Genomic DNA, 23560 nt, shown 5'->3' on the forward strand with positions numbered 1-23560 from the left:
TACTAGAAAAATTACACCAGGAATGGCCTGTAGTCAGGTATAGGCTTGGCTAGACTAGAATGCAGTGGATATATATGTAGGAGAATGTGTATATATATCTTTATGCACTGCAGATCACTGAATCACCGGCCTGCCTGCCTGAAAGTGTATTTGAAAACGTACACCAGGAATGGCCTGTAGTCAGGTATAGGCTTGGCTAACTAGAATGCAATGGATATATATGTAGGAGACTGTATATATATTTTATGCACTGCAGATCACTGAATCACCTGCCTGGCCTGCCTGCCTGAAAGTGTATTTGAAAACGTACACCAGGAATGGCCTGTAGTCAGGTATAGGCTTGGCTAGACTAGAATGCAGTGGATCTATATGCAGGAGACAGTATATATATTTTATGCACTGCAGATCACTGAATCACCTGCCTGCCTGAAAGTATATTTGAAAACGTACACCAGGAACTACCTGCAGTCATATATAGGCTTGGCTAGACTAGAATGCAGTGGATATATATATGTTGGAGACTGTATATATATTTAATGCACTGCAGATCACTGAATCACTTTCCTGCCTGAAAGTGTATTTGAAAATGTACACCAGCAATGGCCTGCAGTCAGATATAGGCTTGGCTAGACTAGAATGCAGTGGATATATATGTAGGAGACAGTATATATATTTTATGCACTGCAGATCACTGAATCACCTGCCTGCCTTCCCGAAAGTGTATTTGAAAACGTACACCCTCAATGGCCTGTAGTCAGGTATAGGCTTGGCTAGACTAGAATTCAGTGGATATATATGTAGGAGTAGGAGACTGTATATATATTTTATGCAAGGTTAAGAACTCAAAAAGACTGGACTCTGTATGTGCCTGGTATAATCCACCAGAGTGCTGGAAGTGGTAACCTAGGGGTGACCAATACAGTTTGTGTGCCAGGTTCCCTAGTGACAGGTGCTACAGAGATGCCCAGGGAAACCTCCCAGGAGCCCGCAGTGGTGAGGCAAGTGGTTTCCCAGGACAACTGTGGAGCCGCCCTAGTGGGCAAAAGAATGCCTTTGGAGAGGAAGGGTGGTGTGCTGAGTGGTACACAGGGTGCTGTGTGTTCTGACCAAAAACTGCTTATTAAAGCTTATAACACTGCTATGTCTATGAATGCTGATGGTAAAGGTATTGCTGATGATACATGTACTTATTGTGATGTGTTCAAAAGTAATGAGGAAAGAGGGATGTCTCCCTTGGCAACCAGACGCAGAGCCACAGGGTTGTCCATGGAAGTCTCAGGAGCTCTCCATGCGTTTGAGCCAGAGATTTTCCAGGACAGCACTGAATTTGCTCTGGTGGAACAGACTGGGCCTACACCATGCAGTGAGAGTTTGTGTGAGCAGTCCGTTTACCATGTGTGTAACCCAGTTGGTAAGGGGTTAAGTCAGCTGGCCAAAGCTGAAGGTACACAGCTGAGTGTGTTAGTGCCCCAGGAGCAAGGTGGTGATGGTGTATTGCAGCCTGCCTTGTTTGATGAAGCATTAGCAAAGAGTAAAAGCATGTTGTCAAAATGTGATTTATATAGAAATGACAAAGGTACTGTTTGTGCTGCAGAATCCCAGGTGCCTCCTAGAGCAGATGATGAGGTACTGCTGAGCCCTCATAATGGAAGCACAATGGATTGGGACAGTTGGGCCAAACAATTACTAGCCATGTTAGACAAGGCTATGTTGAGTGACAGAGGTGTGAGTACAACAACTGCTATGCCAGACAAGGAGACTGCAGAGCGACCGATGGTTGAGGGTGCGTTGGTCCCTGCAAGGGTTGTTTCCCTCCATTTGGAAGGACCAGATCAGGGCGCATGCATGGCAGATGTGGTGTTCACAGCCCAGCAGCTGAATGACAAGTGTCAAGGTGACAATGTAATGAATGTTGACTTGCAGAGGCTTATTGGTGAGTTAGAGGGCATAAGTCGGAGACATGCGTCTGACAGTGGTTCAGAGGAGCGTCAGGCTGTGATGGGTAACATTAATCACCAGTGGAACTGGGTGGTACGGTGCTTAATAATAATCTGGCAAGTGATCTCACAGTTCCCTGTGAGGGTGCTTCTGGATACGTTTCAGTACGGAAGGCGCTCTGGAGGGCTGCTGGAGACATCAGAGGTCTCTCCGCCTTTTGTGGTGATGGACATGTCTGCTAGTGCTGTCCAAGGTGCGGCTGAGCAGGGTTTAGTAAATACTGCCTCACCCGCTAGACCTCCTAAGGAAGGGCCAGATATGGACGCGGCAAAAGCAGAGATTCTGTCTGTCACCTGCAGAGAGGTACAAGTTGGGGTACCCGGAGACGCTCTCAAATATAGTATGGAGAGGAACAAAAATTGTGACATGGAAAAGTGTGAGCTGGCAAAGATTGGTACTGCTACAAATGGGTCATGCGTTGTTCAATGTCAGTTGTTAGGACAACTGCCCACAGAGATTTGGACAACAGGTGAAGTGAAGCCTTGTGAAGGTATCTTAGGGGATAGCTGCTCACCTGTGTGTTGTCCCTCCTTGAGCCTGGCCCTAACAAACCCCGAGCAAGAAAGAACTGACGGTATTGGTAATTGGAGAAATGGTGACTTATTGCTGAATGTTAATGTAAATAGTGGCTTGGATATGAAAATTAATTTCTCCTTGGAAAATGAGCATGATAAACAGATATTGAGCTCTGGGGAGTTGGTAGTCAAAGGTAATGGCAAAAGAGTTGGTAAACCCAAGAGACCTATTGTGATGGGGAAAATGGGTACCAGTGTGGGAAATGGTGGTTACTCATCAGGAGTAGTGTCTGGAGCGGGTTCTCTACAGAATCGGGAAACTGAGTTGGAAGGAGGTAGCAGGAAAGGCAGGGGGCCAACAGAAATGAAATGTGAGCTCGGGAACCCCAAGGACAGAGGCAGTAGGCTGAGGGTACAAAACTGTAGGACCCCATTGCAATCCAGGGTAGGGCGTGCCTGGAAACGCACCCGAAAAAAAGATTGGGCCTACGCAGCGAACAGCTGGCGCAGAGGTGCCCCATCAAGGATTCGGGCTGGTGTGTTCCGCCCCCTTCGGGTTCGAAACAAGGGGAGGGGGTATGTGACAGTAGGAGATGCTGTCAAGGTAAAATTGATAGTTTGGGGGACACAGGGTATGCACATTTGCTTGGTGCATGGCTACAGAGCATAAATGTGGAGTGGAGAAAACTGCTTTCGCAGCTTTCTCCAGGTTTTGTTATTCGGTCATGGGGCTCTGTAGTTTGGAGATTCCATAGTGTCTTGGGTGGGACGGGATCTCCAACCCTGTGTCCAGACTTTGTAGATTACCAGCAGGGTGTGTGCTCAGGTGAGCACAGCACTTATGAGGGTATGGGAAGACCTCATGGCTCCCAGTTGGAGACTGCTCCACACCCAGAGAGACAGGAGGTCTTCAGGAGTCAGAGGGGCTGCAGGAGGCAGCCAGAACGTGTGACTGCAAGAGGCAGTGGAACGGCCTGAGGACTAAGGCCAAAGCGGAGCTGTGGGCGCTAAAGTGAAGCCATCCACATTGAGGAATCCTGTGGTCTGTGTGACCAGGATAAAGAGCAGAGATACTGCTAAAGAGAGCCAGGTGGGCTAGCTTTTCTATTGTTTATTTGCTGGAGATGAACCCCTGCGTGGGAACCCTTTATGTTATGGACTTTTATTTGCCTTTTTAATAAGAATGGGCTACCATGCCCTTAACCACCTGGCATCCGCGCTATAGCCGAATGACGGCTACAGCGCGGACCTACATTCCCGGGAGGACGTCATATGACGTCCTCCCCTGTGCACGCTCCCTGCGCGCGCCCTACAGGGCGCGCGCCAGGCGCGTTGTGATCACCGAGTCACAGACTCGGCTGATCACCGATCTGTGTAAGGGGCCGGTCCCGGCCCCTTACCATGTGATCAGCTGTCAGCCAATGACAGCTGATCACATGATGTAAACAAAAGATCGGTAATCGTTTTTTTTTTTTACTCACGCTGACAGCGCGAGTAGAAAAAAAAGCCGATCACCGGATCGGATGTGAGGGACATCGGTCCCCAAGTGGAAGAGGCACATCTGCCTCATCAGTGCCCAATAAAAGTGCCACCTAATAGTGCCCACAGTGCCACCTAACAGTGCCCACAAGTGCCACCTATCAATGCCCACCTGTAGTGCCAATCAGTGCCACCTGCCAGTGCTGCCCATCACTGCCACCCATCAGTGCCCATCACTGCCGCCTATCAGTGCCCATCACTGCCGCCTCATCAGCGTACATCAATGAAGGAGAAAAATTACCCGTTTAAAATTTTTTAAAACAAAATATAAAAAAATAAACTTTTTTTTAAAAAAAAAAATCAGTTTTTTACATTTTTTTAATAAAAAGTAAAAACCGCAGAGGTGATCAAATACCACCAAAAGAAAGCTCTATTTGTGGTGAAAAAATGATAAAAATTTCATTTGGGTACAGTGTTGTATGACCGCGCAATTGTCATTCAAAGTGCGTCAGCGCCGAAAGCTGAAAATTGGTCTGGATAGGAGGGGGGTTTAAGTGCCCGGTAAGCAAGTGGTTAAATATAGTTCCTGACTGGCTTGAATCACTGACAAACGCATCTGCCACGAGAGCTAATGGTCCCCGATATTACAATATATATACTAAATAGACTGCAGCTAACTGAATCAACTGCTTGCCTGAAGTAGATTAGAAACAGTACACCAGGAACAGTCTGCAGTGAGATCTAGCTAAACTGGATACAGTGGATTTATATATATATACCAGTCTGACTGTATATATGTGTATATGTATATATATATATATATATATATATATATATATATATTAAATACACTGCAGCTAACTGAATCGCCTGCCTGAAGTAGATTAGAAACAGTATAGCAGGCACAGTCTGCAGTGAGGTCTAGCTAACTGAATAAACTGCCTGCTCTAAGTAAATGAAATTACATTCTCTCTCTCTCTCTCTCTCTCTCTCTCTTTCTCTCTATCTCTCTCTCTGCCAGCAACACACTACACAAGGCCGACGTGCGGGCAGCCTTATATAGTGTGGGGCATGGACTTAACCCCCTGAGCCATAATTGGCCAAAGGCACCTTGCCTTTGGCCAATTATGGCTCTCTTTGCTTACGGCGCTGTGATTGGTCAAAGCATGTGGGTCATAGTGCATGCTTGGCCAATCATCAGCCAGCAATGCACTGCGATGACGCAGTGCATTATGGGGTGTGACGCGCTGCTCGAATTTGGCGTGAACGCCATATAATGTTCGATCATCGTTGAACGAACGAACAGCCGATGTTCGAGTCGAACTCATTTTCAACTCGAACTTGAAGCCCATCCCTATTTATTATTATTATTATACACGATTTATATAGTGCCAACAGTCTATGCATCGCTTTACATTGTAGAAGGGGGACAGCACAATTACAGTACAGTTCAATACAGAAGGGACAGGAGGGCCCTGCTCATAGAGCTTACGTTCTAAAGGGAGGGGGTGGTGGTAAAAATGTAACAGATGCAGGGAATGATTTGAAAACATGAAAACAACCATGCAGAAGCCATGCGTAAGCAACATTTAGTTGGGGAGGACTATCCTCCACAAGTGAGTGCAGTTGTAAGCTGTAATACTAGACATATGTAGCGTAACCCCAAAAACAAAATAAAAAGGGGGGGTGAGAGAAGGGGGGTTGATAGGAGAATTAAACATATGAAAGTCTCCTAAATCCTACTTATTCAAATAGGGAGGCTATAATTTGCTGCTCTGAGGGAAAGGGAAGGCCTAAAAGGATTGGGAGACTGCAGTATGAAATGGTCAAAGGGGGTGTAATGGAGGCATTTCAAGTTAGAGGCCCGAACCAGGCTACGGGAGGGAGAAGGAGACAACAGGAGGCTGAAAGATGTGAGAAGGCGGACAAAGGAAGAGATGAAGGGAATAAGAGAGAAAGAAAGCAAGGGCAGGGAAAGAGAACAGATGGGGTAAGGGAAGGAGAAGGGGTAGGAAGGGGGGTAAGGGGACCCCTAGGAGGGGTTAGGAGAGCGATGACAAGTCAAAGTTTGGGTAAGAGGAGTGACACCTAAGTAGTCTTGGAAGCAATAGGGTATCATCCCTAAAAGCCAAGGGGCAGATAGTGCGTTACCCGGGGTTGCCAAAGTTTCTCAAATTTGCATACTTTATCTAGCAGGACCTCTTCCAGCTTAGCATAAATCAGTACCAGTGTGATACTGTTTTTGACCGCAGTTACACTCAAGGAAGAGGACTTCCAGGTCTTAGCTATAGTTTGTTTGGCCGCAGTAGTGACATGGAGTAAAAGTTTAAATTGTTGGTGTGTTAAAGCAGTGGGTTTGCTATTCAGGAGAGCCACGATTGAGTCAGGTTGTAGAGATGTTACAAAAAGGGTAGATAGGATCATGAAGATCTCTGGCCAAAAAGATTTTACTGTGGGACATTCCCACCAAATATGGGGGTGAGTGCCCACCTCATTGCAACCCCTAAAACAAAATGGTTAATATTGCGGAAGAAATCTTGATTACAGTTATACGTCCCATCCAGGTCAAGGGAAGAGAAGCCCATTTGGACATAAGAGTTGTAAGATGGGAAAGCATAGGAGGATATTTTTCCATGCAGATGTACAAAGGGTTAGCAGTGAGTTTAATACCTAGGTAGGAGATGTGATTGGTGGCCCATGAAAATGCAAGGATCTCTCTAAGATGGGTCTGCAAGAGGCATGGCAAGGAAATGTTAAGAGCTGTCGATTAATGGGGATTGACTTTAAGGCCGGAGATTTTTTCAAAACTGGAGAGAGTTTTAAGTAAATTTGGGGCCAAAATTAGTGGAGAGGTCATGAAGACTAGGACGTCATCTGCAAAGAGGAAGAATTTGTGTTGACAACCTCCAAGTTCCAGGCCATGGGGTTTGTGTGGATTAGGAGTGCCACGGAACGTCCCACACTCCGCTTGAGTGCTTCCGTCATATACCACTTCCTCCCAGTCTGTATACAGATATCAGATATTCCAACCTCTCTGAGCACAAAACAAGGCAACACTTGCTTGTTGCTAACATGAACTGAACTTTATTTAGAATCAAAATTACAAGACTTTATATGCCGTTGGAACCTCCTCTAACAATACAACTGTAACCTAATTAACATGAGCTAATTAACTAATCCTTTATACAGCCTAGGTGACTGAGACATGACCTTTTGCCCAGACTGAGTTAATTATCACAGGACATTTTCTCACAATAGCAGCAGCTCCAATAGGAGTCGTCCCATCTCCTACATTGTATAGAGGACAATGTGATCAGCTCATTCAATTAACATAAACACAGGTAGTTGGAGTTGATGACACCAGCATCTCCTCACAGGATGTGTCCCAACAGTATGAATCAGACTTATCAGCAGGGGGCTGCTGGAGGAATCCCCCCTCCCTCTTCAGGGACACAAATCCCAAATGACCACAGCAAGGAGTCCCCAACAGAATCAAACAACATACAATATATACATATATACACAACTGAGTCTGATTAGTACAGTTCAGACTGCATTTCTAATTCACCTCACAAAGAGTATTGTTCCCTTGAAAATCCAGGGCCCATAATCAAAAGGCAAGAGGCTTGCATTCAGTCCTCTCCAACAGCCTCTGTCCCGGCTAGGTCTGTCACAAGGAGGGCTAGGGGCTCTATCGCTAGGACGAATAGCAGAGGGGAGATTGGGCACCCCTGACGGGTATTACGTTCAATAGGAAAAGGGTCAGAGCAAAATACAGCATATGACAACACAAGCAGATGGCTTTGTATAAAGCACTGAGGTCCAGCATAAGAAGTGGTCACCAAACCCCCATTTGCGAAAGATAGTGTAGGAAAGACCAATGTAGCAGTACCCCCATGAGGGCTGCTGATTGACTCTATACCCCATTTCTCTGGCATGCTGCTGAACGTGTTCTAGCAGTTTCCTGTATGCCCTTTCCAGATGCTGTTCCTTCCTTAGCAAATGGTCCAGATCAGGTTTGAGCTCTGAGACCCCTGCAAGACCAAACATAGCCTCTCTATATTCTCGCAGGTCCTCAAGGTCAGGTTCCCCTTCATCGCCAAACATAAAATCATATCCCTCCGGAGAGCATTCTGTTGTCTCCCCTAAATATCCCTGCTCTGCGTGCCATTGCAGAGCCCGATAACGATTGTCCAGCTGTATCTCCTGCTGGACCAGCCTGTCCCACTCAGTCACCCATTGCTCCTGGGGCCGCTCTCCCAGGAATGCCATCCGCAATGCCCGTTGGTCACTGGCCCGTTGCTCTTGGGTTGGAAAGCACTTGCCCTATTTTATACCAGCGAGCTGGAGGGCTCCAATCCAGAGCTCCACTCGAATCTGCTGCCTGAGCTCCAGGTATTCATCCTCAGACACAGTCCTGGTGTATGTTGAAAGGATGATCCGCAGCAGCCCCGGGAAATCTGATGCCAGGTCCATATCTCCGCTGGGGTGACTGAAGTCTGCTATGCTGATCTTGGATCCAGTTGGAGGTTTGGATGTCCCAGACTGCAGGAAGCTTTCCCGCTGCTTGCCACCAATGTCACGGAACGTCCCACACTCCGCTTGAGTGCTTCCGTCATATACCACTTCCTCCCAGTCTGTATACAAATATCAGATATTCCAACCTCTCTGAGCAAGGAGTCCCCAACAGAATCAAACAACATACAATATATACATATATACACGACTGAGTCCGATTAGTACAGTTCAGACTGGATTTCTAATTCACCTCACAAAGAGTGAATTATGGGCCCTTGAAAATCCAGGGCCCATAATCAAAAGGCAAGAGGCTTGCAATCAGTCCTCTCCAACAGCCTCTGTCCCGGCTAAGTCTGTCACATTTCTCCCCTTTTGGCAGGAGACTAACACAGGAGGAGACCCCAGACGGGTTGATTCCGAAGTTAGTCAGTAGTTCCAGTCCTCTAATGCCTGTACCCGCACAGTACCCCAAACAAATTGTTCCAAACAAAGCATTACTCACCCAGCCAACCTCTGCCTCTCTCAGAGAACATATCTGCCGCTGGGGAGAGGCCTGGACTGGCCCTTCTCCCTGGAGTCCTTTCTGCCGCTGGAGAGAAGACCGGGTGTCTGGGCTCACTCCGTCATGCTGTTGGGGATCTGGGTCAACTGCCCAGCATCCCTGGGGTATACAGGTGGAGACTGAAGTCCCATCCACCTTTACAGGAAATCCATCCTCTGTTAGTTGAAGGCAGAGGCCAGCAGTACCCAGCCCTGTTGCCAGCCCTTCTGCTGGAAACCCCACACCATCTGCTCCAGCTAACTGTTGGGGAGGGACAACACACACCTCCTCTCCCTTCTCCCCCTGTATCCTGATCTGCTGCTGGGAAGTGATTGCCACCTTCTCACCCTGAGCCTCCGGAACTGCAGCAGGTGTAGGGCAGAGATCTTGGACCCTCTGCATGGTTGCCAGCGTTTCAGCTGGGGAAGTTCCTTGTAACTTCACAGATACTTCTGTTGGTGCTGGGCAGAGCATAGTGAAATTTGGCCCTAATAACAGCTCCTCTTCTGCTGGAGGCTCACCAGGTTGTTCTTCCTCAGCAGAAAAGTCTATCAAATCCCCTGTCTCTGCAACTGGTGTCTGGGGATAAAGGTTCACCATCTCCTGTCCCTGGAACCCAGAAGATGCTATCAGTGCTGGGCAGAGCAGAGTGAAGTTTGGCCCTAATAACAGCTCTTCTTCTGCTGGAGGCTCACCAGGATGTTCTTCCTCAGCAGAAAAGTCTATCAAATCCCCTGTCTCTGCAACTGGTGTCTGGGGATAAAGGTTCACCATCTCCTGTCCCTGGAACCCAGAAGATGCTATCAGTGCTGGGCAGAGGTTAGCAGAGCTCTGCCCTGTTGTCAGCACTTTAGGTTTGGGGACGGCAATCTCTGGATTTTCCACTGCCGATTCTCTGGCATGCTGCTGAACGTGTTCTAGCAGTTTCCTGTATGCCCTTTCCAGATGCTGTTCCTTCCTTAGCAAATGGTCCAGATCAGGTTTGAGCTCTGAGACCCCTGCAAGACCGAGCATAGCCTCTCTATATTCTCGCAGGTCCTCAAGGTCAGGTTCCCCTTCATCGCCAAACATAAAATCATATCCCTCCGGAGAGCATTCTGTTGTCTCCCCTAAATATCCCTGCTCTGCGTGCCATTGCAGAACCCGATAATGATTGTCCAGCTCTATCTCCTGCTGGATCAGCCTGTCCCACTCAGTCACCCATTGCTCCTGGGGCCGCTCTCCCAGGAATGCCATCCGCAATGCCCGTTGGTCACTGGCCCGTTGCTTTTGGGTTGGAAAGCACTTGCACTGTTTTATACCAGCGAGCTGGAGGGCTCCAATCCAGAGCTCCACCCGAATCTGCTGCCTGAGCTCCAGGTATTCATCCTCAGACACAGTCCTGGTGTATGTTGAAAGGATGATCCGCAGCAGCCCCGGGAAATCTGATGCCAGGTCCATATCTCCGCTGGGGTGACTGAAGTCTGCTATGCTGATCTTGGATCCAGTTGGAGGTTTGGATGTCCCAGACTGCAGGAAGCTTTCCCGCTGCTTGCCACCAATGTCACGGAACGTCCCACACTCCGCTTGAGTGCTTCCGTCATATACCACTTCCTCCCAGTCTGTATACAAATATCAGATATTCCAACCTCTCTGAGCACAAAACAAGGCGACACTTGGTTGTTGCTAACATGAACTGAACTTTATTTAGAATCAAAATTACAAGACTTTATATGCCGTTGGAACCTCCTCTAACAATACAAACTGTAACCTAATTAACATGAGCTAATTAACTAAATTAACTAATCCTTTATACAGCCTAGGTGACTGAGACATGACCTTTTGCCCAGACTGAGTTAATTATCACAGGACATTTTCTCACAATAGCAGCAGCTCCAATAGGAGTCGTCCTGTCTCCTACATTGTATAGAGGACAATGTGATCAGCTCATTCAATTAACATAAACACAGGTAGTTGGAGTTGATGACACCAGCATCTCCTCACAGGATGTGTCCCAACAGTATGAATCAGACTTATCAGCAGGGGGCTGCTGGAGGAATCCCCCCTCCCTCTTCAGGGACACAAATCCCAAATGACCACAGCAAGGAGTCCCCAACAGAATCAAACAACATACAATATATATATACATATATACACAACTGAGTCCGATTAGTACAGTTCAGACTGCATTTCTAATTCACCTCACAAAGAGTATTGTTCCATTGAAAATCCAGGGCCCATAATCAAAAGGCAAGAGGCTTGCATTCAGTCCTCTCCAACAGCCTCTGTCCCGGCTAGGTCTGTCACAAGGAGGGCTAGGGGCTCTATCGCTAGGACGAATAGCAGAGGGGAGATTGGGCACCCCTGACGGGTATTACGTTCAATAGGAAAAGGGTCAGAGCAAAATACAGCATATGACAACACAAGCAGATGGCTTTGTATAAAGCACTGAGGTCCAGCATAAGAAGTGGTCGCCAAACCCCCATTTGCGAAAGATAAAGTGTAGGAAAGACCAATGTAGCAGTACCCCCATGAGGGCTGCTGATTGACTCTATACCCCACTGGCTACCCCGACTCTGCAGATCCTCTCTTACCTCTGACACCTTGGGTTCCATGCTGTAATAAGATGTTATCAATGAGAATCTCACACAATGTCACTGAACCATTCAGAATGTTTACTAGATTAAATATCAAACACAATGAACAATGTGATTAAACATAAACAATAAATGACAGTTGATAACGATCAGTATAGATGTGGAAACAATGGCTTCAATAATCACCGTAAGGAGTATATGTAGACAGGGGTACAATGGTACAAGTGCTCAATATACTCCAAATTACTCCATATTAACCACTTCAATACCAGGCACTTATGCACCTTCCCGCCCAGACCAATTTTCAGCTTTCAGCGCTCTCACACTTTGAATGACAATTACTCAGTCATGCTACACTGTATCCAAACAAAATTTTTATCATTTTCTTCTCACAAATAGAGCTTTCTTTTGGTGTTATTTAATCACCGCTGGGTTTTTATTTTTTGTGATATAAGCAAAAAAAAACAGCAAAAGTTTTGAAAAAAACATACTTTTTTTAGTTTCTATTGTAAAATTTTGAAAATAAGTCTTTTTTCTTCATAAATTTGTGGCAAAATTTATACTGCTACATAACTTTGGTAAAAATAACCCAAATTAATGTATATTATTTGGTCTTTGTGAAAATTATAGAGTCTACAAACTATGGTGCCAATCACTGAAAATTGATCACATCTGATCACATCTGATGTACCGAAGGCCTATCTCATTTCTTGAGACACTAACAAGCCAGGAAAGTACAAATACCCCCCAAAGGACCCCTTTTTGGAAAGTAGATAGTCCAAGGTATTTACTAAGAGGCATGGTGAGTTTTTTGAAGTTGTAATTTTTTTCACACAATTCTTGGGAAAATTAAGATTTTTTTTTTTTTTTTACACAAACTGGTCAGATTAACAGGTTATTTCTCTCACACAGCATGTGCATAATTGCAACTACACCCCAAAATACATTCTGCTACTCCTCCCGAGTATGGCGATACTACATGTGTAAGACTTACACAGCCTGGCCACATACAGAGGCCCAACATTGAAGTAGCACCTTCAGGCGTTCTACAAGCATAAATTGCACATATGCTTTCTCAACCACCTATTACAATTTGAAGACCCTGGAGCACCAGGACAATGGAATTGTCCACAAGATGACCCCATTTTGGAAAGCAAACACCCCAATGTATAATCTATGAGGCATAATGAGTCTTTTGAACGGTTCATTTTTTTCCAGAAGTTTTTGGAAAATGTGGGAAAAAAATGAAAATGCATTTTTTTTACACAAGGTTGTCCATTTATAAGATATTTCTAACACATAGCATGTACAAAGCAAAAATGACACCCCAAAATACATTCTGCTACTCCTCCTGAGTATGACGATACCACATGTTTGAGACTTTTACACAGCCTGGCCACATACAGAGGCCCAACATCCAAGTAGCATCTCCAGGCATTCTAGCACCATTAATTACACATATTATTTTCTGACTACCGATCACATTTTTGAAGGCCCTTCATATTTCTAACACATAGCAGGTACATACCAAATAACAAAAGATTACCTGTGGTTTTAGAAGTGCAGTGGTCCACAGAGGAGAGCATCGGTCCAGGCAGCAGGCAGGAATGAGGTCAGCGACAGCAAAAGCAATCATCCAGGCAGCAGGCAGGAATACTGTCCATAGTCCGTACAGGCAGAGATACTGTCAGCATAGCCAGAGCACAGCCAGAGCACAGCCAAAGTACAGGTCCAGGTAGCAGGCAAAGGTGTCCTGCAGAAATACTGTCCAAAGTCAGTAGAGGCAGCAGGCAGATATATGGTCAACACAGCCAAAGTATTGGTCCAAGCAGCAGGAAGAAACATGGTCCATAATGTCATGGATCATTACAGGCAGCAATATGGTCAGCAAAGCCAAAGTATTGGTCCAGGCAACAGGAAGGACCATCAAGCTTAGGGCCAGGGGGACAGGGTTAGAGGCTTCTCCCACCCAAATCGCTTTGAAGCCTCCAGGCAACCAGACCCTGTTCTGGGAGCACAGAAAATGAAAAACTGTTTTTCTCTACTCAGAACACTATTCTGAAGCCTCTAACATATGTGAGACCCCTGTGTACTAAAGTAAATGGCCAAAAGATCAGTCCAGGCAAAAACATGGTCGATTAACAGGCCAAGATCGGTGCACGTGGAAGTCAGAAACATGGTTTAAATCAGCAGGCAGAGGCATCGTCCGTAAACAGGCTGAGGTTGGTGCACGTGGAAGTCAGAAACGTGGTTTAAATCGGCAAGCAAAGACATCGTTGGTAAACAGGCCAGGGTCAGTTAATTAACATGGTAGCAGGCAAATGGGGAAATGGCAGTCTGTTAATAATAAGGGGAACTAATATTGGATGTATGTATGATAATTTTTGAAGCAATCTCCCATGCACAGGCCAGGTTGGGAGGGACATTGGGGACAATAATAGCTGGTATCTCTTCTTACTCCTCCTCTGCTGCATACACGGCATTTTTTTTGGCATCTTCTTCCAGATTCTGTGGGGGGAATGTGATAGGGAAAGTGTTGCTCATGAAGTCGACTCTATCAGAGTGAATGCTTCCTGGGGCGGGACCTTGTTGGTAAATGAGGGCAGTGACGATATCTTCAATATACTTGAGGTAGGTGATTTGTTGGTTTTGAGTTGCTTTTTGGTAGCAGTCAGACAAACAAATTTAAAAAGGGCCATGTGAAACAGGTGAAATGCAACTTTCTTGTACCAATAACAGGACTTTCTGGTTGATAAATAGGGCTGTAGCATCTGATCGTTTAAATCTACCCCCCCATGTACATATTGTAATCGTGGACACATTCTGGCTTTACAATGGGGCCGCCTCTTCTTTGGATTTCCACCACGGTGTCATTGTGGATGGTAGAGAGGATGTGGACATCTTTCTTGTCCCTCCACTTCATTGCCAACACCTCCTCGTTCCTCATGAATGCCGATTCTCCGTTTTGCAATTTTTTTGTCAACAGATTTTGTGGGAATCCCTTCCGTTTTTTTTTTAAAGTACCGCAGGCCAGGGTTTTTTTACTATAAAGGTGACGAAAAAGGGGCAGGCTGGTATAATAGTTGTCGACATATAAATGGTATCCTTTGTCGAACAGAGGGTATGCCAGCTCCCAGACAATTTTTCCACTGGTTACAATATATATGGGGCAATCATGGGGCTGGAGCTGGGAGTCTTTGCCTTCGTAGATCCGGAATGTGAACACATATCCAGTGGCTCGATCACATAATTTATTTAATTTCAGCCCATACCTGGCTCTCTTGCTTGGTATATACTGCTTGAAGTGCAGTCGGCCAGTGAAATGTATGAGGGACTCGTCCACACAAATTTTTTGGTCTGGGATAAAAACATCTTTAAATTGCTGGGAAAAGGAATTGATTAGGGGGCGTATCTTCTACAATTTGTCATGGTTGGGATGATCTCGGGGAGGGCACTGTGAATTGTCATTGAAGTGGAGAAAACGCATAATCATGACGTATCTTGTCCTGGACATGACAGCAGAATATATGAGCATGTGGTGGATGGGGTTGGTGGACCAATATGCATGGACTTTGTTCTTTTTTGTAAGCCCCATATTAAACGTAAGGCCAAAAACCTCACCTCTTATTCTGGCTTCATCCATCGTTCCCTTCTCTTGGACAGACCATAGCGCGGTGCTCACTATCTTCTCATTCGTTATCCCTATGCCTACTCATACTACTTGATACATTAATGATAGTCTTTTCGCACACCCATACCAACGTTTGGCAATTGAAACAGCCCTTTGTCACGTAACAGTTGTGAGGCCAAGGTGCTAAGAGGGTTTCCCTTACGGCTAAGTTCAGAGCACCCCTAGAAGTGATACAGGGAGTGCAGTGCCCAAAGAAGCACGGTTTGCTAGTTGCTGCGGTTTGATGCACTGATCACTGTAAGGTCGCTGGAACAAGCAAGATGCACTGTAGGGCAGGTTTACTGGAGGAGTACCAGGCGAACTTGGCAAATGGACAATCCTGAAACAGAAGCAGGAGCCAGGCCGGGGGTCATGCATGGTAAATCAGTCAATGTTAGATTCAAGTAGCAGAACTTGAACAAGCCGGGGTCATACATGGTGAGACAGGTTGCTTCAGAGTCGGTAAACCAAGCCGAGATCAAACACAGTGGAGCAGACAAAAACAGGGTCAGTAGTACAAGCCAGAGTTCAAACCAGGAGATCAGGACAACAGGTTAAGCAAGCTGGGTCGGTAACGGAAGGTCAAATATCAGGATACACAGGAGCACTGGAACACAGGGGAGCTGAAGATAATCCAGGAATGCGCAGGTCTCAGCAGCAGGTTCATATAGGCCAGGAGGCACCAGCATCTGTCACTGCATGTGCATCATCGCGCACGTTAGCCGTCGAGCATCTGCGCGTGCCAATACACATGGGAGCACGTCTGATGTGGCCATGATGGGTATTGCCAATATTGCCAGTTCTTTGGCCATTTCCCTGACACCTTAAAGACTCCATTACCATTAACACCCCCCCGATGGTTTGGGAAGCCCACAAGCCGGTCATTAGAGGAGTCTGTATCAGTCAGGCTTCGTACCTGCCTAAAGAAAAACACCTCCAACATCCATGACCAAACAAGACCATGAAAATGTCTACCAATACTGAAATAACTTAAACTCCTATATGGACAGCTGCTAACATTGATCACGTCCCATAAGCTTGTGCCTAGACTATATATATACTGTATATATTATATATATATATATATATATATATATATATATATATATATATATATATATATATATATATATATATATAGTGACGGGAGTCACTAATGGGGTACAGGGTGAATGAGAACCCCACTATGATCTGTGCTAGTCAGAGACTCAATGCTGTATATATGTGTATATAGAATGTGTACTGTTTGCTGTGCTACTTTGGGGTGGGGCTGTATTCCAATGTTCTATTGTGTTTGTCTGCCTTGGATCACAGGATGTGTATTGCTGTGAGGAAAGAGGGAGGGGGGATTCCTCCAGCAGCCCCCCTGTTAAGACTGTTTACTGATGAGAAGTTAAGCACACCTGACCTGTGTCCATTGTTATTGGACAGTTTAACCCGCCCTGTTTTCCAAGGGTGGGGGGGAAATGTTTTGAAGTGGGATCTGTATAACATGTGTTTTTTGAATAAAGATTCATTCCTGCTTGGAACCTGAAGACAGAGCCGTGTCTCGTTTTTGGGGTGGATTATTTGTATGGGTTCCTTGTTCGGCTGATTGGAGTGTTCGGTAGCTGCCTTTGTGTTTGGGTATGAAATGTCCTAAACGACTTTAACCCCTTTCATACTCAGGGTGTCATTACACTGGTGGCAAGCAGCGGGATGATTCCCACAGCCCAGAAGGACAGCTACAAGAGGACACAGGCCAATGGAAGCACAGTTTGAACGGCTAAAGCGCTCTACCCTCAAGGACTTACTGGAGAACCGGGGCCGACCGGCCAACAACCGTAAGAAGAGGGACATTATCGCAGAACTAGTCGAAATGGATAGAGCCGAAAGACCCAACATAGCCGAAAGACCCATCATAACAGACAGGACACCCGAAGAGGCAAGTTTTGATCGGGCTGTTAACATAAGACTGGCACATTATGGCCCTAACCCTACAGCGGAGATCATAGACCGAGTTATAGCGGCTGTGGATGCAAATAGGCTACAGCAAAGAGGTGTTGCAGCAGCGGGAGTCACAGCAGCACCAACTGAAAGGAGAAAGGTACATTTTGCTGCTTTTAAAAATTTCAATGAAGCAGAAGGGGAGATTGATGGGTAGATTTTGAACGGCAATGTGCCCTACGCCGGGTGCCCACAGAGGAATGGGTTACCATTTTGTCCGGGAAATTGTCCGGACGGGCCAGTGAAGCGTTCAGGGCCATCCCAGACGAGGATATTATGAACTATGGGCTTGTAAAAGAAGCACTTTTGGCCAGGTATGCTGTCACACCAGAAGCATACCGGAGGCGGTTCCGAGAGACGAGCAAGCAGACTGGAGACTCATATGCCAAGTGGGCATGCCGCCTACACTGCACGGCATCCTACTGGGTCGCTGGATGCCAAGCAGTATCCAGGAAAGAGGTGCTGCAGCTGTTCCTGCTGGAGCACTTCTTTGACAAGCTGTCCCCAGAAGTCAGAGAGTGGGTCCGGGACAGAAAACCTTTCACCTTGTCTGAAGCAGCTCGCCTGGCAGATGAATACTCAGACGCACGCAAACTGGATAACCCTGTGGTCAAGACAACATCTCGGGTGGATTATCGATCAGCGGCACCCCCTCCAGCCAGCGCCTACCAACCACAGTCGTACCGCCCTACAGCACCACCTCCAGCGGCCACTTATTCTCAGCAGCCCAGGTTCAACTCCCAGAACTACTCACAACCCCTCAGATGTTTCGGGTGTAAACAGCTAGGGCACAAAAAGCCAGACTGTCCGTTGAATCTAGCCAGGCAGTCCCAGTCATGGAGAAAGCCAGCAGGGGAGAATCCCTGCACATCCATGCCTGCGGCTCACTGCGTTGAGGAGGAAGAACAGTGGGGCGTCCTGCATGAGGCTGATCCAGTACAAGCAGCTAACCAGGACAACAGGCAGCAACACAGGCAGACCGTCCGGGTTAATGGAAAGGTAGCTAATGTGATACTGGCGCCACCATGACCCTACTAAGGAAGAACCTCATCCCAGAGAGCCAAAACACCGGGGACACTGTAGCCGTAAGGGTAGCAGGAGGCACTATTTTCCGGCTACCCGTTGCCCGTGTTCACCTGGACTGGGGGGTTGGTTCGGGACATGTGAATGTGGGAGTGATGAAGGATTTGCCAGCGGATGTACTACTTGGGAATGATTTGGCCCCCCTCGTTTCTGCTTACGCCCCGATGGGCCCCGCTGAGGCCAACCCAGTGACTACCTGTGCCCAGACCCGTGCTGTTGGAACCGGCCCACTTGCTGCTGAGACCCAGGTAAGACTATCTTCCCCGACATTTAATTAGAAGTCCGCGCTTAGGAAAGTAATCAGAAGAGCTGCAGCCTCCCCTTAATTAATTCCTGATAGGAGTTAATTGGAAGTATATAAAAGAGAGATCTGGGGAATTGGCGCTGCCCTATTAGCAATGTATGTTACTTAAAAGTCAAGTAACCACCAAACAACACACCCACCAGATTAAGTTGTCGCCTAAAGATTAGAACAGCAAAAATCATCTATGGCAAGATCCAGGTTATCAGAGTGATACTTGTTTCAATCATTCTCATTTCGGATTTGCTTCCCGATCCCATCCTTTGCTTACAGCCGTGTTTGTAACGCTTTTTTGAACTTTTAATTTGTCAAATAAACTGGACGTACTTCACTACGCAAGCCCCCTGTCTATTTCTTTGTGTGAGGAGGATCTGGCAGTACGGAGGTGGATAATAGTGGAGGTACCCGGGCCTGGATCATTATAAGGGGACCCTTATAACCGGATTAACGGAGGAACCTCACAGAGCAGTGAAGCCTAAGAGGGACATCCATCAGAGGGAGCTACCCAAAGATACCCACTCCTCTGCCTAGTACCCCCTAGGGGGTAACGGATTCTGGTGAGTGGGGGAGCACGGGGGGGGAGCACTTGGAGTCACCAGCTTCTACATGCACGGAAGTCACCTCTTATTACCCCTTGGGCATTTCTAACTGCATGTCAACCGATCTTGATGTTCTTAATATTCCTGTCTCTGCAAATAAGACATTTTACTTTCGCCTGGGTCCATCACAGGGACTTTTTTACAGATGCTGCATTTATATACGCTGTTTTTAATTTGACTGTTAACTGTTTGGATTCCTATTTTTATATATGAATTTTGAGGAAGTCTAATATACTGTAATATAGAGTTTTAGCACTTTTTTTTTTTTTCTTTTTTTACACACTGTGCACTTCAGTCACTATACAAATTGGGGATATGCGGTAACCTCATACGGATGCTGGAGCCCCCAAATAGTGTGCTTTTTCACGGACTTCAATAATTTCAAAAGGAGGCTACACACTACTTTTAAAAAAGTTTTTTTGGTTTGTTGCAAATGCAAAGATTTACAATGGAGGTTGGGCAAGTGTAAACCCAACCCACTTATTGGATCATTCACATACACAACACAAAATAATTGCATGTTCACCTTTAAAGGGTCATATATTATATATTTTTTTACTAAACACCTAAACTTTATTTATTTTTGTATTTTTGCACATGCGTAGGGGTACATTCACCTAAGGGACACACATTAAGTACTTTCCTCTTATACGCACTTATTGTCACTTATTTATTTTTATTTATTTTTTGACTTTTAAGTAACATACATTGCTAATAGGGCAGAGCCAATTCCCCAGATCTCTCTTTTATAATCTTCCCCAACATGTACCTTAGATCAGGCTCCCCTAGGTTGGGATACCCCAGAAGCATTCAGGAGGGAAACCCAGGAGGACCCGACCTTACATAAGTATAGGGCTAAGGCAGATACTCAGGAAAAGGGAATAGATGGGGAGCTTTATGAATGGGTGGGGGATAGACTGTATAGGATCCCTAAGCCATCCCCGGGAAATAAAGTCCCTTCGCAGAAACGACAGCTGGTGGTACCTAAGAAATACCAGCAGGAGATTCTGCGAATTGGGCATGATGTACCACTAGCAGGACATCTAGGGTCCCGCCGCACAGCCCATAGAATTACACAGAATTTCTTCTGGCCCAATTTTAACCAAGATGTGCGACAGTACTGCAAAACGTGTGACACATGTCAACGGGTAGGTAAGCGGGGGGGACCACCCTAAGGCCAGACTTATGTCCATGCCTATTATTGGGGAGCCCTTTTACCGCATAGCCGTTGACATTGTGGGTCCCTTGGCCAGGCCTAGTCCATCCGGGAAGAAGTATATTCTCACCGTGGTGGACTACGCCACCCGTTACCCAGAGGCAGTAGCTATGTCCAACATTGAAGCAGAGACCATAGCTGATGCCCTGGTTAAAAATATTTATTAGAGTGGGTTTCCCTAAGGAGATTCTCTCTGACCAGGGAACCCAGTTTACCGCTGTGCTCACCCAGCAGTTATGGAAGGTATGCAATATTAAGCCCTTGCTGAGCTCACCCTACCATCCCCAGACTAATGGTCTCTGCAAGCGCTTTAACGGGACCCTCAAGCAAATGCTGAGGACTAGGGATGAGCCGAACACCCCCCTGTTCGGTTCGCACCAGAACATGCGAACAGGAAAAAAGTTCGGTCGAACATGCGAACACCGTTAAAGTCTATGGGACACGAACATGAATAATCAAAAGTGCTAATTTTAAAGGCTTATATGAAAGTTATTGTCATAAAAAGTGTTTGGGGACCTGGGTCCTGCCCCAGGGGACATGGATCAATGCAAAAAAAAGTTTTAAAAACGGCCGTTTTTTCAGGAGCAGTGATTTTAATAATGCTTAAAGTCAAACAATAAAAGTGTAATATCCCTTTAAATTTCGTACCTGGGGGGTGTCTATAGTATGCCTGTAAAGGGGCGCATGTTTCCTGTGTTTAGAACAGTCTGACAGCAAAATGACATTTTGAAGGAAAAAACTCATTTAAAACTACTCGCGGCTATTGCATTGCCGACAATACACATAGAAGTTCATTGATAAAAACGGCATGGGAATTCCCCAAAGTGGAACCCCGAACCAAAATTAAAAAAAAAAAATGACGTGGGAGTCCTCCTAAATTCCATACCAGGCCCTTCAGGTCTGGTATGGATATTAAGGGGAACCCCGGCCAAAATTTAAAAAAAAAATGACGTAGGGTTCCCCCTAAATTCCATACCAGACCCTTCAGGTCTGGTATGGATTTTAAGGGGAACCCCGCGCCAAAAAAAAAAAAAAAACGGCGTGGGGTCCCCCCAAAAATCCATACCAGACCCTTATCCGAGCACGCAACCTGGCAGGCCGCAGGAAAAGAGGGGGGGACGAGAGTGCGGCCCCCCCTCCCTCCTGAACCGTACCAGGCCACATGCCCTCAACATTGGGAGGGTGCTTTGGGGTAGCCCCCCAAAACACCTTGTCCCCATGTTGATGAGGACAAGGGCCTCATCCCCACAACCCTGGCCGGTGGTTGTGGGGGTCTGCGGGCGGGGGGCTTATCGAAATCTGGAAGCCCCTTTAACAAGGTGACCCCCAGATCCCGGCCCCCCCCCTGTGTGAAATGGTAAGGGGGTACATAAGTACCCCTACCATTTCACGAAGAAAGTGTCAAAAATGTTAAAAATGACAAGAGACAGTTTTTGACAATTCCTTTATTTAAATGCTTCTTCTTCCTTCATCTTCTGGTTCTTCTGGTTCTTCTGGCTCTTCTGGTTCTTCCTCCGGCGTTCTCGTCCAGCATCTCCTCCGCGGCGTCTTCTGTCTTCTTCTCCTCGGGCCGCTCCGCACCCATGGCATGGGGGGGAGGCTCCCGCTCTTCTCTTCTCTTCTTCTTTTCTTCTCTTCTTCTCTTCTTCTTTTCTTCTCCGGGCCGCTCCGCAATCCATGCTGGCATGGAGGGAGGCTCCCGCTGTGTGACGGCGCTCCTCGTCTGACAGTTCTTAAATAACGGGGGGGCGGGGCCACCCGGTGACCCCGCCCCCCTCTGACGCACGGTGACTTGACGGGACTTCCCTGTGGCATTCCCCGTGATGTCACAGGGAAGTCCCGTCAAGTCACCGTGCGTCAGAGGGGGGCGGGGTCACCGGGTGGCCCCGCCCCCCCGTTATTTAAGAACTGTCAGACGAGGAGCGCCGTCACACAGCGGGAGCCTCCCTCCATGCCAGCATGGATTGCGGAGCGGCCCGGAGAAGAAGAGGGAGAAGAGGGAGAAGAGGGAGAAGAGGGAGAAGAGCGGGAGCCTCCCCCCCATGCCATGGGTGCGGAGCGGCCCGAGGAGAAGAAGATAGACGCCGCGGAGGAGATGCTGGACGAGAACGCCGGAGGAAGAACCAGAAGAGCCAGAAGAACCAGAAGAACCAGAAGATGAAGGAAGATAGAAGAAAGAAGAAGCATTTAAATAAAGGAATTGTCAAAAACTGTCTCTTGTCATTTTTAACATTTTTGACACTTTCTTCGTGAAATGGTAGGGGTACTTATGTACCCCCTTACCATTTCACACAGGGGGGGGGCCGGGATCTGGGGGTCACCTTGTTAAAGGGGGCTTCCAGATTCCGATAAGCCCTCCGCCCGCAGACCCCCACAACCACCGGCCAGGGTTGTGGGGATGAGGCCCTTGTCCTCATCAACATGGGAACAAGGTGTTTTGGGGGGCTACCCCAAAGCACCCTCCCAATGTTGAGGGCATGTGGCCTGGTACGGTTCAGGAGGGAGGGGGGGCCGCACTCTCGTCCCCCCCTCTTTTCCTGCGGCCTGCCAGGTTGCGTGCTCGGATAAGGGTCTGGTATGGATTTTTGGGGGGACCCCACGCCGTTTTTTTTTTTTTTTTTTTTGGCGCGGGGTTCCCCTTAATATCCATACCAGACCTGAAGGGCCTGGTATGGAATTTAGGGGGACTCCCACGTCATTTTTTTTTAAAATTTTGGTTCGGGGTTCCCCTTTGGGGAATTCCCATGCCGTTTTTATCAATGAACTTCTATGTGTATTGTCGGCAATGCAATAGCCGCGAGTAGTTTTAAATGAGTTTTTTCCTTCAAAATGTCATTTTGCTGTCAGACTGTTCTAAACACAGGAAACATGCGCCCCTTTACAGGCATACTATAGACACCCCCCAGGTACGAAATTTAAAGGGATATTACACTTTTATTGATTGACTTTAAGCATTATTAAAATCACTGCTCCTGAAAAAACGGCCGTTTTTAAAACTTTTTTTTGCATTGATCCATGTCCCCTGGGGCAGGACCCAGGTCCCCAAACACTTTTTATGACAATAACTTGCATATTAGC

The 23560-nt window shown here is 46.8% G+C and overlaps 1 protein-coding gene across 2 annotated transcripts in view; it reads right to left on the reverse strand.

Moving 5' to 3' along the window:
• The window catches only part of SLC23A1 (solute carrier family 23 member 1), a 1686654-nt gene that overhangs the window by 396944 nt on the left and 1266150 nt on the right, over positions 1-23560 (reverse strand). The window lies entirely within an intron of this gene.

The sequence above is a fragment of the Aquarana catesbeiana genome, linkage group LG03 (genome assembly GCF_042186555.1).
Source record: "Aquarana catesbeiana isolate 2022-GZ linkage group LG03, ASM4218655v1, whole genome shotgun sequence".
In the NCBI taxonomy this organism is placed as follows: Eukaryota; Metazoa; Chordata; class Amphibia; order Anura; family Ranidae; genus Aquarana; species Aquarana catesbeiana.